Source organism: Vulpes vulpes, chromosome 9 (assembly GCF_048418805.1).
Source record: "Vulpes vulpes isolate BD-2025 chromosome 9, VulVul3, whole genome shotgun sequence".
In the NCBI taxonomy this organism is placed as follows: Eukaryota; Metazoa; Chordata; class Mammalia; order Carnivora; family Canidae; genus Vulpes; species Vulpes vulpes.
In genome coordinates this window covers 108,566,015-108,577,736 of record NC_132788.1, presented here as the reverse complement: position 1 = coordinate 108,577,736, position 11,722 = coordinate 108,566,015, and positions in this window count along the sequence as shown.

Genomic DNA, 11,722 nt, shown 5'->3' with positions numbered 1-11,722 from the left:
CCCCTGGCCTCCCGCTACTGTCAGGCTAGAAACTGGACCCTTGCCACAGCCTGCCAAAGGTCAACCCCTGCAGCCTCACTCACCACGTACCCCACCCCCTTGCTCTCCCCGGACAAGCCAGAGCCCTGCCAGGGACCCCCTCCCCCAATCTCACCAGATGGCCCTTGCCCCGTCCTGTCCACCCTTTGGATCTCCCTTCCAGCGCCCCGGAAAGGCCTCCCAAACCAGGTCGAAACACCCCACGCTGACAGTTCCACGTCCGTCTCCACAGCACTCACCACGGCTTGCCTTTACCTGTTTAACCACCTCCTACCCCCACGGCAACCAAAGAGAAACTCCATGAGGCCAGGACAGCTCTGTCTGCTCTTGCTCAATAAACGCGGGCGGAACAACGGAGCAAATGACAGGAAGGAAAGAGAAAAGAGGGAAGCTAGAGTTCGCCACGTTGACAGGGAAGGAGGACAGCCTTTCCTCGGGCCACACACACCTGGGACCTCCTGCGTGTCATGTGGAGTGTCACTGAGGGAGCCCTGAGAGCGGGGCCTCGGACGGGGCCGTGCACACCCCACTGCTTCACTCGCTGGACACAAACCCCTGGCACCCGGAGCCCCCGCAGTGCCGTCCACACCCGCACCCTGGACACTCCGCCGCCACCACCCCCACCCCCGCCAGGCCCCATGAAGGCTGCTGGTGTTCTCAGGACCAAGGAGGAAGCAAGCAACTGCAATACTCCAGGATGACCTAAATACGAAGGACTGTGACAGCACCTCACCCAGCCAGTCCAGGTGGGAAAGCCGCCTGAAGAAGTTGCAGTCTGAGACGTGCAAAGTGTCCGGGGGACAGAGGTCAGGGGTCAGGGCAGAGCAAAACCGCAGGGGTGACGCGGGTTCCAGGAACTACAGGTCTCCCGTTTGGGCGGACACAGGGGTCCCACAGGGCGCCAGGGGTGGGACAGGCCGCGCCCCAGGTCCCTGCTGCAGAGTCTGGACTCCATGCTGGAGGAGTCCTGGGCCGAGCACGCACACCACGGGTCAGGGGCTGCGGCACGTCCCCCGCTGTAACCTGGAGATGCAGCGGGCGCGGACATGGGGGGACCCCCCCCCACGGGCGTCCCAGGGTCCCAGGCGGCCGCAGGGCGCCCGCGAAGGGGCAGAGGCGTCCGGGAGACGTTCAGGAAGCAGGGCTCGGCCAGGGGACGCTGCGGCGGGTCCGGGTGTCGCGCTGGGGCGGGGAGGCGGGTGCTCCGGGGGTGGGCAGAGTCCGGAGGCCGCGTCCCCAGCAGGGTGGGCGCCCGCCCCACGCCGGGGAGCTCAGAGGAGCGGGGACGGGGCTCTGCGGCGTCGGCCCGCTGCCCCGCGGGGCCCTACAGCCCGGACGCGGCCTCCCGGGGGTGCGGGGTCTCGGGGGCGTCCCGGCCTCGCGGGCGGGCCCAGCTCCCCAAACGGCCGCGGGCGGCAGCGAGGGCGCCCCGCGCCGCCGCGCTCGCCCCTGCTCGGCACTCACCGCCGCGGCCCGCGCCCCCCGGCCCCGGGGCCGCGCTCCATGGCTCCCGGCCGCCCGCCCGTGCGTCCGTCGGTCCCTCGGCGCCCCGGCCCGGCCTCCTGCGCCGCCGCCGCCGCCGCACCCCCACGGGCGGAAACGAGCCTCGATCCCGCCGCCGCCCCGGAAGTGACGCGAGACGCGCGCGGGGGCCGAGGGCTGCGGACAGGCGCTGGCGCGGCGTGCGTCCGGGGCCCCGGGGCGGGGCTATGGGCGGGGCCTGGGGCGCGCTGGGCGGGGCCTGGCTGTGGTTGGCGGAGCCGGGCTTGGGGGAGGAGCCGAATCCCGGGCGGGGCGGGGTGGGCGTGGCCTGTTGCCGTGGTGGGCGTGGCGAGGTGAGCGGGCCCGAGCTCCGGGTCCCAGCCCTGGTTTTCCGCAGAGACTCGGCCATTCATTCGTTCTTCCGCTCACTCCGGGGCCAGAGCTTGGGGGAGGCGAGTGGGGCACTCGCTTCGGAAGCGGAATTTACAGAGGCGCCGCAAGACTCAGTCATCCGGATACAAATGTTAATGCACCATCAAAAAAACAAAATTTTACTGGAACGGGGAGGGGGGGTGCTGACAGGGTGATGAGAGTGAGGCAAGGTCATAGCGGTGCAGGGTCGGATCCTACCTTTTTCAAAATCTTGATATGCTGTTCATCGTGGATGATTTTGCATTCATGTCACCTTTTTAAATGTTGCATTAAAATTCTATAAATCTGTGCAGCTGAGCTTTTCCGTGTCCCTTACTTAACGTTTTGTGCCTTTGGGGAGTGCCCCACACTCCTCACCCTTGTCCTCTGTCTCTCTCTCTCTCTCTCTCTCTCTCTCTCAGCTCCCACTGCTGGGAGGGAGCAGATCACACAAGGAAGGAACAGGAGACAGATAAGGATGAGGGTCGGCAGCCCAATGGGACTTGAGCAGAAATTTGTCGATGATCCTCTGTCGGGACGGTGGTCAGGACAGGCCTTCAGAAGAGGTGACGGGCAGAGAGTCTGCAGAGGACACAGGGCCCAGCCTGGAAATAGTTGGACAGCCTTGCCCTTCCAGGCCTCCACCCTGCAAGGCTTTTCCAGTTCAGAACTGCTCCCACCCCTTGCCAGCGGCCCCTGCCCCCTCTCCTGCCCTGGGGACTCTGATCTTCAGTTTTATTTACAGAGATAAGCCTGAAGCTCTGGGTTTCCCAGCCAGCCCTGCCCCAGGGCTCCAGTCCCTCCAACGCAGGGGCCAGGAGAGGTCCTGGGCTCAAGAGTGGAGGCTGCCCAGGGGTGGTTTCCCGATGGTTTCCTCCCACCCGCTCCCCCAGCTTCCTTCCCCGGGGGCTGCCCAGGGGGGTGCTCCAGAGCCCCTCTGCCCAGCTGCGTTCCTCAAAGCTCCCAGGGTCAGCTGAAGTGCTTCTGAGCTCCAAAGGTCACAACCATGACAGGCTCCTGCCAGTGTCCTTGATTTCCTGGTGACTTTTTTGAGCAGGAAGAGGCCTGTCCACAGGCTCCTTCTCCAGCCTTCCTTCCCCTCCAGCGGTCTCCCTTGGGGCCGTACCAGCTCTGCCCCCAGGGGAACACTGGCAGATACCAGTGAAACGGGGAGTAGGCCCAGAAGGTTGGGGATGAGGCTCGCTCCCCACCCAGGTGCCGTCCACCCTGCCCACACTGAGCTCCCCGCACTGACCAGAGCGAACTCTACCAAGATAAAAGCACTACTGTGAAACTCCCAATGTTTCAGGACAGTCACTTGCATTTTCCTCCCTTTCCAAAGGTCCTGGGGGGGTCCAGCCACTGGCCCATGTTTCCTACTCCTTCTCCCCTTGCTTTCTTCGCCCCACCCATGCTGGCCTCCCAACCAGGGCCTTTGCACCCGCCACACCTCCAGTTTGCAGTGCCCTGTCTCCAGATAGCCCCAACGGACAGCACCTTCTCTTGTCAGGCCCCTCCTCAAACATCACCTCCTCAGAGAGCCCCACCTCATGACCATCCCCAGCCAGAGTCCCTGCCACATGCACCCCTATCCCATCACCCTATTTATTGCCATCATAGGACTCTCCATCTCTAATCATTGTATGGGGTTGTTTCCTTGTTTATCATCTGTCTGCCCCATGTCCCATGACCTCCTTAGGGCTGGGACCCAGGCTTTCATCCACCATGTTCACAAACAGCCCCCATGACGTCTGACAAATGGCTGGATGCATGACACATGGGATGAGGATGATTCCCCAAACCACAGGACAGCTTTTGTGATGGTGGATGGTGGCTCCATGATCTCAGGTGGTCCTGACCCTATTCTTCTCCCTCCCCTGACTTGAGACACTCAGCCTCAGCGCAAGATAACATGCCTGGGGAGTCAACAGTCTTAAAGGTGCTCCCACCTTGGAGCAGTGAATTTTAGCCACATGTTGTCCATTATGGAAACCATAAGGTCCGCATGGCTACTTAAATTTAAATGAATTGATTAAGAGCAAATAAAATTTAAAATTCAGTTTTTTAGGGGCACCTGGGTGGCTCAGTTGGTTAAGTGTCTGCCTTCAACTTAGGTCATGATCCTGGGATCCTGGGATGGAGCCTTAGGATCTTCAGGCTCCCTGCTCAGCGGGGAGCCTTCTCCCTCTGCCCCTCCCCCCTAGTGTTCTCGCTCACTCTGCTCTCTCTCTCAGATATATATAAATATATACATATATATATATTTTTTTAATTCACTTCTTTAGGGACGCCTGGGTGGCTCAGCGGTTGAATATCTGCCTTCGATTCGGTGCATGATCCTCAACAGGAGAACAAATAAAGAGACTCTTGACAAAAACCAAAACACAGCCCGGTGATAGGAGACCACTACAAGGCCCTTTGGGTTTTGGTTCCTGTTTGTTTGCTTGTCTATTTTTTTTAAAGACCTTGGGTTTTGTTTTGTTTTGTTTTAAGTCATCTCTATACTCAACGTGGGGCTCGAACTCATGACCCCAAGATCAAGGGTCACACATTCTACAGACTGAGCTGGCCAGGTGCCCCTGTTTGTTTGTTACTTTTATTTCTGTTTTTATAGGAAATATACTTACGTGGCTCAAAATTCGAAGGGTCTGAAAGAGTGCATAACCTGCTTCCACTCCTGTTCCCCAGGAAATGGAAGAGCCCATCCCAAGACAGCCACGATTCCCAGTTGCTCCTGTTTCTATGCTGAGAAATCCATGCATCTGTGTGCACCTGCAAACAGGTGCAAAGAAGTCCCCCCACCTTTTAAAGATGTTTAAACACACAGCAGCTTTTAACAAACACTGCACAGGTGCTCACTTCTGCATGGGCCCAGTGGTAATCCTCTCACGGAACCCCCAGGCTGGTCCACCACTTACAGACTCCATTCCCTCTTTTTTTTTTTTAACTTTTTCTTTAATTTTTTAATTTTTATTTATTTATGATAGTCACACAGAGAGAGAGAGAGAGAGAGGCAGAGACACAGGCAGAGGGAGAAGCAGGCTCCATGCACCGGGAGCCCGACGTGGGATTCGATCCCGGGTCTCCAGAATCGTGCCCTGGGCCAAAGGCAGGCGCTAAACCGCTGCGCCACCCAGGGATCCCTCCATTCCCTCTTGATGGACACTTCGGTTGGTTCTGGCTACAGCCAGCATCTGGGGCATTTCATGCTCATGGGCAGGGACCTGCAGGGAAGGTTTCTGGAAGCAGAGGATTCTCTTTTCCTTTTTTTAAGATTTTATTTATTTATTCATGAGAGACACAGAGAGAGAGAGAGGCAGAGACCCAGGCAGAGGGAGAAGCAGGCTCCATGCAGGGAGCCCGATGTGGGACTCAATCCCGGGACTCCAGGATCACACCTTGGGTGGAAGGCAGCGCTAAACCGCTGAGCCACCTAGGGATCCCGAAGCAGAGGATTCTAATGAAAGGGTCTACACTGCTGCGTCCAGGAAATGAAGGACCCGGGGGGGTCCCCCTGTGAGAAAAACACACCACGGTGAGAATGGGCAGCAGCGCAGGGCGGTGAGATTGTCGGCGACTGTTTTCTTCCTTTACCCTTTGATGTGTCTTCTGAGTTTGTCTGGGGCTTGTTTGGCAGAGGATGTCCTTCTGTCAGGATCACGCAGAGGCTGAAATAAAACCAAGTGGCTTCAGGAAGACCTAAGAATTAATGTTTAATTAACAGGTGCACCTGCATCTGCCCGACACCTGCCCCCACGTGGACAGACACCGAGAACGCCGGGCTCAGGGAGGGGACCCAGACCCAGAAGGACGCCTCCTGCAGGACCCCACTCCCAGGAGGTCCCCAGAGGAGGCCCGTCCACAGAGACAGAGAGGAGGTGGTGGGAGCCAGGGGTGGGGCGGGGGGTGGTCCCTGTGGAGAGATGGAAGGTTCTGGAGACGGTGCGGGGGGTGCATGGTGGGGTGAGTGTGCTTCGTGCTCTGAACTGTGCGCTTAGAAACCGCTAAGTGGTAAATTTTATGTGATGTGTACTTTACCACAATAAAATAGATAAATGCAAGTTTATGAAGCCATAAGGGTTGGGGACAGCATGGGCTTCGGGGATGAGACCTGTGCAGTCACCCAGAGCCTCAGGCTCCGAGAGCCCCCCCATGGTTTATTGCTGGGGGGGCAGTCGTCCTGAATTCCTAATAATTTTTGAACAAGGGGCGCCGTATTTGCGTATTTTCCATTTAAACTGGGATCTGCAAATTGCACGGCCGCTCGTGGTTCGCGGAATGGACAGGGAAACGCCAAGTTCAGGGTCCAGGGCACTGGGGTTGCTGAGAACGGAGAACTTGCCAGTCTGTCTGGACCCCACCCTGAGCGGAGAGGGTGAGACGCAGTCAGGAAGTGGGCTCCTGAGAGCCTGAGGAAGGAAATGGGGGGCACTTGACATGAAAATAGCACCACTGGCCAGCTGATGGGGGGGGCAGGGAGGACCTGGGGAGGGAGCCTGGGGCCCCAGCGGGCTTGTGTCCCTCGGGCTCTTGAAGCAACAGGACCACAGGACACCTAAGACAGGAGGACGGGTAAACGGACGGACGGAGGACAGATTTCTTATGAGGAATTGGCCCCTGCAGCTGCGGAGGCTGAGCTTCCCATCCGCCACCTGCAGCTGACAGGGTCCCGCGGGCCCAGCCCCAGGGCTCAGGCGGAGGGCGCGCCTCCTGCCTCCCTCACGGTCCCCAACCTGCAGTGACCGAGGACTGCATGACGCCCGCTCACGTGGGGGAGGCGCACCTGCTCTTCCCAGGCTAACCAAACCGTATCCTAATGGCATCCAGACGCACCCAAAAATAATAGTTAAAAATGCAAATCCCACTCACTCACCGCGGGGTGTGAACATCTGACACCCCCCACCCCCCACCCCCGCTCAAGGGGAGTGAAGCTGTGGAGGCGGATGAAGATCCGTGCTTGTGGGGTGTGGGGTGCAGGGGGATCGGGGAGCAGAATTTTCTGGCAGGGAACAGGTCTGTGTGATACTGTGATGGTGCGTCCACGTCCTCACACGCGTGGCCAAACCCACAGAAGCTACGACACGAAGAGTGACCCTAGTGTCAACTGTGGGCTTCGGGTGATGATGACGGGCAGTGTAGGTTTGTCTTTGTCACATGTCCCACTCTGGTGAGGGACGTTGATAATGAGGAAGGCCATGCATGGTTGGGGCCAGGGGTAGGTATAAGGATTTTCAAAAAGAAAACCTTGTTAAAAAGTTGCTTATAGGGCAGCCCAGGTGGCTCAGCGGTTTATCGCCGCCTTCAGCCCAGGATGTGATCCTGGAGACCTGGGATCGAGTCCCACATCGGGCTCCCCACATGGAACCGGTGTCTCTGCCTCTCTCTGTGTCTCTCATGAATAAATAAAATCTTAAAAAAAAAGTTGCTTATAGGGGGACCTGGGGGGCTCAGCGGTGGAGCAGCTGCCTTCGGCTCAGGGCATGATCCCGGGGTCCTGGGATGGAGTCGGAGTGTCCCTCCCTCCCTGGGCCTGGCCCTCCCCTCCCAGCAGTACCACAGCTTGACTTCCCTCACCATTAATTTGTTTCACTTGGTTTTGTTCTTCCCATGGACGGAACCCCAGGGTGTGCTCCTCCACTGCTCACCAGGCCCGAGTCCGCGGAGGCGGGAGGCGCATGTAGCAGGTGTGCACCTTTCCACTGCTGCATAGTATTCCGTTGTGCAGACGCAGCACAGTTTCTCGACCCATTCCCCGGCAGGTGGACCCTTGGGTTGTTTCCAGTTTGGGGTTATTATGAATAAAGCTGCTATGAATGTTCATATAAGTCTTTTCCTGGCCATACGTGCTCATTTTATTGGGCGCTGTGTGAGTTTGCTGGGGCTGCCATAGCACAGTGACATGGAGCAGGGGTTGGGCCTAAATGACAAGTCTCCCCCTCTACTCCCCGCTAAAGGGAGGAAGTCTGAGATCAGGGTGTTAGCCGGTTCCTCCAGGGTTTGTCAACACTGTCATCTCCCCGTGTCCTCGCAGGAGTATGTATCTCCGTCCTGATCTCCTCTTCTTGTGAGGACAGCAGTCACACTGGATCAAGGACATCTTCGTGATCTCATTTTAACTTAATCACCTTTTTTTTTTTTTAACATTTTATTTATTCACTCATGAGAGACACACACACACAGAGGTAAAGACCTATAGGCAGAGGGAGAAGCAGGCTCCACGCAGGGACCCAGATGCGGGACTCGATCCCGGGACTCCAGGATCATGCCCTGGGCTGAAGGCTAAACCACTGAGCCACCCAAGTGTTCCGCAAATAAATAAATCTTTATTTTTTATTTTTTTAAATTTATTTTTATTTTTTTATTATTTATTTATGATAGTCATACGGAGAGAGAGAGAGGCAGAGACACAGGCAGAGGGAGAAGCAGGCTCCATGCACCAGGAGCCTGACGTGGGATTCGATCCCGGGTCTCCAGGATCGCGCCCTGGGCCAAAGGCAGGCGCCAAACCGCTGCGCCACCCAGGGATCCCTAAATAGATCTTTTTAAAAAAGAAAATAAACTGCCCAATGGCTGTGCAAAGTGGCAGCCCTCTCTGGCTCCCTTGGCTTCTCCTCCGTGAGCCCCCGTGTTCACCACACTTCAACCCGCGGGATCTTGTGCCTGTCTTGAACACACTGGCCAGAGGCTGCCCCAGGACCCCCGGCGCTGGCCGCTCCCTCCGCTTGGAATGCGGTCCCCACAGAGATCATGTCACTGCTCGGGGCTGGGGGCAAGTGTCACCCCCTGGAGAACCCCTCTCTGGCTACTTCATTCACCTTAGCCATTCAGTCCCTGTGAAGGCCACGCTTGGCTCCAAGCCTCTGAAGAGCACTCACTCCGTGAGCGGGATCTCCCCCTTGGTCTGCTTTATTTGGCTGTCATCTGCCTCCTTCCAGTGCCCCGATCTGGGGGGTAAAGATCGAGTCTGTGTTCCCAGGAAAGGCTCTGACATAGTAGAACATAATCCAACAATTATGGTCACCTCAACATCTTGAGCCATCAGGGAAATGCCAACCACACCACCGTGAGATGGTACTTCACACCTGCTCAGGCAGCTACCTTAAAAAGACAACCGATAACCAATGTGGGGAGCGCAGGGAAAAGTCAGAGCCCGTACACACGGGGTGGGGGGGTAGCGGGGGGGGGTGCAGCCGCCCTGGGAAACAGGCTGCAGCTCTGCCCAAGGTGACATGCTGACTTACCACGGGATCTGGCGAATGAAAGCATTTGTCCCCATGCACACCTGTGCACACGTGTTCAAAGCAGCATCACTTATAATCGCCAAATGCGGAAACAACCCAAACATCCACTGTGTGACGAAGGGAAAGCAAAAGCGGCCCATCGCTTGGAATATTATTCGGCTGTAAACAGGAGTGAAGTGCTGGCACCCACGCTGTGTGGGTGAAGCTTGAAATCATCACCCTCAGTGAAAGAGGAAGGAGACGCCGAGGGACAAACGCTGTGTGACCCACTCACACGAAATAGAGTAAGCAAATCCATAGTGGGTGCCAGGGGCTTGTGGGGGAGTGACTGCTAAGGCCTATGGGGTTTCCTTCGGGATGATTAAGATGTTCTAAAATAGTTTGTGGTCATGGATGTGCACGGCTCTATGAATATACAAAAAAACATTGAACCGTATGCTCTAAGTGAGTGAATTGCCTCGTATGTGAATTCTAGCCCTATATAGATGTTACAAAAATTGACAATTTTGGCTTATTGAGTCCTCAATTTCTTTTTTTTTTTAAGATTATTTATTTATTTATTCATGATAGTCACAGAGAGAGGAGAGAGAGGCAGAGACGCAGGCAGAGGGAGAAGCAGGCTCCATGCTGGGAGCCCGATGCAGGACTCGATCCCAGGACTCCGGGTTTGTGCCCTGGGCCAAAGGCAGGCGCTAAACCTCTGAGCCACCCAGGGATCCCCAAGTCCTCAATTTCTATTTTTTTTAGAGGACTTGGTTTTCGAGACAGAGAGAGCACAAGCAGGGGCAGAGGGACAGGGAGAAGCAGAACCCCCACCCCAAGGGGAGAGCCCCAGGTAGAGCTTGATCTCAGGACCCTGGGATCATGACCTCAGCCAAAGGCATATGCTTCATCATCAGAGCCACCCAGGTGGCTTGATTTTTTTTTTAATTTTTTATTTATTTATGATAGTCACACACAGAGAGAGAGAGGCAGAGACACAGGCAGAGGGAGAAGCAGGCTCCATGCACCGGGAGCCCGACGTGGGATTCAATCCCGGGTCTCCAGGATTGCGCCCTGGGCTAAAGGCAGGCGCTAAACCGCTGCACCACCCAGGGATCCCAGTGGCTTGATTTTTTAATGTAAGGCATGAATGAATGAATGAATGAATGTAAGGTCAAGAGAGGCAGGTCACGGCCCTCTCCATTCCTTGATGGTTAGATCGGAGGCCCAACACCATGGACTGCCCCAGCTCACTTGCCCAGGTTCTTTCGTGTAGATTTGCATCAAGAGAGCGAGGTGCTCACGTTGGACCCAAAATTCACGACAGGCAAAAAAAAAAAAAAAAAAAACAACCAACAACACCTAAATACCCCAAGAAACAACAAACACTTCAGTGCAGAGATAAATACTATTTCATTGAAATATATTTAAAAATCAAAAGTAGTACAAGAAAACCACCCCCACCCCCACCCCCACGCTATTGGAAATAACAATTTGAATAAAGGCAAGAAGCAGAGACTCAGTGTCTCCAGCTGAAAAAGGGAAAGAGGGGGACGGAGGAGCACGAGCCCTCGCGCCAACCTGCGGGCCCCCCCGGCGGGGGCGGGACACTCTGCCCCCGGCCCCGCCCCGCCCCGGAGGCCCCGCCCCCGCCCGCCCATCTCTCGCCTCTTCGCTCCTCTCGGCCAATCGGAGCTCGCCGTCGCTGCGCCGTAGCCAATAGAAATTGCTCTTCCCGACTTGGGGCGGGACGTGCTGCAGGTGCCTCCCCGCGGCTCCCGGGCCCCCGGCGGCGGCGGCGGCACCTAGAGGACCGAGCGGGGGGCCCGGAGGACGCCGGGGTTCCTCCAGCCCCTGACGCAGGGCCTCTTGTCCTGAGAAGGGCCCTTATTTCCCCAGGTAGACATCGCCGCGTCGGAGAAGGGCCTCCTTTTTTCGGGGCGGGGTCTGCCGCCAGATCGATCCCCCCACCCCAGGCCCCGGGGGTTGGGTGTCTCCTGGGCCGCGCTCATCCCTGTCTTTGCAATAACCGAAGGCGAATAGGTCCTGTCATCTCAACTTACAGGTGGGGAAACTGAGGCTCGGGCCCCAAGGCGTTTGTCCAGGGCTCCTGGCCACGGCTAGAGTACCCGCTTGGCTCTTGGGCAGGATGTCTCAGGCACCACTGACTCTTGGGGTGGATGATTCTCGGTTTTGGGGCGTCCTGAGCGCTGTGGGGTATTGGGCAGCATCCCTGGTCCTCACCCACTCCACGCCAGGAGCACCCGCTGGGCTTGAAACAACCAAAAATGTCCCCACACATCACCAATGTCCCCTGGGGAGCAGAATGTCCCCCAGGTGGGACCACCTGGGTCAGGGGATTCCCCTGACCCCCAGGAGACTGCCCTCTGTGACCATCTGACCCCTGAGGTCCTGGGATGCTGCACACACTTAATGACACACCCTGAGTGGGGGTGACTCACAGATGCTGGGGTTGCTCGGGTTTGAATCCTCGGACCCCTGGGGGTTTACTCTGATGCCCAGTATGAGCAGGGGTCAGACTCAATATTTTTTTCAAATAATGAATG